The 2,486-nt window shown below is 42.2% G+C and overlaps 1 protein-coding gene across 2 annotated transcripts in view; it reads right to left on the reverse strand.

The window, feature by feature from the left end:
- Positions 1-1,492: 1,492 nt before the first annotated feature.
- itpk1a (inositol-tetrakisphosphate 1-kinase a) overlaps positions 1,493-2,486 on the reverse strand; it is a 68,410-nt gene continuing 67,416 nt past the window's right edge. For both annotated transcript variants that reach the window (XM_063223504.1, XM_063223505.1), the window contains one exon: positions 1,493-2,486. This exon is cut by the window's right edge and continues 764 nt beyond it. The gene's annotated coding sequence lies outside the window, so the exon portion shown is untranslated.

Consider the following 2,486-nt stretch of genomic DNA (forward strand, 5'->3'; position numbering starts at 1 on the left):
AAGCCAAGTGATTGATTGAAAGTCAGGTTATTAGCTGTTGTTCCAAACAGATGGATAGGTGACAAAACTGTTTGCAATGGCTGTATAGTCTTGCTCTCCCTCTGACACTGTCACTCACACGCATGCGCACATTCACACCTCTTCCCTTGCAGATGGTCTGAGAATGTGAGTTTGCTCTGGCTTGTGAATTCTACCACATCAGTGATGTCACTCTCTCTCTCACACACACACAGCAACAAGCCATAAATATTTTTTCCCATCATCACCACACATTCTTGTGCTTCTTTATTTTTTTCCCTGTTGCTTCATATTTGATTCATAAATGTCCAAAAAAAAAGAAAAGAAAATTAAATTGTTAGTTTTGCTCCAACGAAAAATGTGCAAAGAACAAAACCCCACCACATATACAATGTGCAACACACAGGTATAGGTGTATGTAGTATTATGTACAGTGCATACAGTCAGAGACCTTCATGGGTAGGGGGTGGGAGGAAGGCTTGTGGGCATGGAACAATGCTGTGACCACAGCCAGCATTTCTACAGTGGTTGGCATGGCAACACAGGGAAAAGTACGCTTTTGCATGAAAAAGAAGAGAGAGAAAAAAACAAAACAAAAACAAAAGTGGTTGAAAAGACTGTCCGTGGCAATTAGACATTCCATCCATGTTTTGTCTCGCACTCTTTTGTCTCTCTGGAGAGATACCTTTTGATCGATTCTGTTTTCTATGTTCAAGTAGGCCTATGTGTAGACGACTGAGATGGTCGATGGTCTGGTGTTGTTCTGGCACAGGTGTGGGCCACATCAGGGTCACAGGCGGCCCAGAGTCTGCTCCTCCTGTACATGATGCGGCGATCTCTCACATCGCATGGACATTATACTATGGACAAAATATCCCTTGAATCATTTCTGCCCCAAGAAGTGTGTTATTTTAGTAGATTGGATTAGATAAAGAATCTAAAGAGTCTAATCTAAGTATTCATGAAAAAAGTAACATTTCTGATTGAACAGCATGAATTCTGGCATTGGCACTGGATTGTATTTTTTTTAGGGCTTTTTTTTGCCTATTTATGACAGGACAGTGGAGGAGAGACAGGAAATGAGTCGAGAGAGAGAGAGAGAGAAAGATTGGAAAGGATCGGCAAATGACCCTAGCCGGAATCGAACCCGGGTTGCCGGTGTAGTAACCCAGTGCCCTACCCTACCGCTAGGCCACAGCAGGGGCCGGGCACTGGATTGTAAAATTAATACATTATTAATTTAAATATTATTGATAAATTATTATTATTATTATTATTATTATTATTATTAATAATAATAATACATTATTAATACAAATTAATACATCCAGGTTGCCCGTCACTAGGGGGTAGTAAACGACTGGAGTGGATATTTTGGCCACAGCTAATAGGCTCGTTCGTGACGAAGCAGTACTGCTTTTGCTAAGCAGCGAGCATGCACACTTTGCCAGTTTGATACATTGTGGTTAGGAAATTCTAACCAGAATGCATCAAACTGCCAAGGTGTGCATGCCCACTGCCTAGCAAAAGCAACACTGCTTCGTCACAAATGAGCCCAAAGTCTTTCATGTAGGCCTACCATTTATAATATTCACATAACACATGTCAATCAAGATGGCACTGCAGTTGGGGGGGAGGATAAATGCATTCACATTGGGGTCTCTGATCTTGTCACTGACTATATTAAAAAGAAACAGCTATATAATGTATATATCAGCTGTGAGGAGGTTTACAGTGAATTACTACATATCTACGCTTTTTTTAAGTTAATTAAACATTATGCAATATTTACAAATAAGAATAAAAATGAATCAATATAGAGAAACTCTTTTTTTCACACATCAATCCCCTTTTACCCTAGTAATACCCACAATCAAAACATCTGTATTATATAGTACAACCCCAACATCTGATTCGAGGACATAATGGAATATGACGACGTGTGCTGATATTTCTTGTAGTAGTGAAGAAAGGAATGATCCATTTTGTTAAGGCATGTAGGTGCCTCGTCTGTCTCCTCTGTTCAATCCTCAAGTCCGTACGTCGAGAACCGGAGGACACGAGAGTGCAATAGGTATAACAGCACACGCACACTCGCACGCACGCGCGCACACACACACACACACACACACACACACACACAAGCACGCACGCTCGCACGCACGCTCGCATGCACACACACACGCACACGCACACAAGCACGCACGCACGCTCGCATGCACACACACGCACACGCACACGCACGCGCGCACACACACACACACACAAGCACGCACGCACGCACGCTCGCATGCACACACGCACACACACACACACACACACACACACACACAGTCAAGTAGTCAAACAGACCATGTAATCCAGTACTAACAATTTAACATTTTCGATTCTCGATTCCATACTCCTTATTTCCCAAAAGTCCTTGTAAAAGGAGTGTAAAGAATCTAGGCTTGTAATGAGAAGCGGTG

This window comes from Engraulis encrasicolus, chromosome 18, assembly GCF_034702125.1.
Source record: "Engraulis encrasicolus isolate BLACKSEA-1 chromosome 18, IST_EnEncr_1.0, whole genome shotgun sequence".
Lineage (NCBI taxonomy): Eukaryota > Metazoa > Chordata > Actinopteri > Clupeiformes > Engraulidae > Engraulis > Engraulis encrasicolus.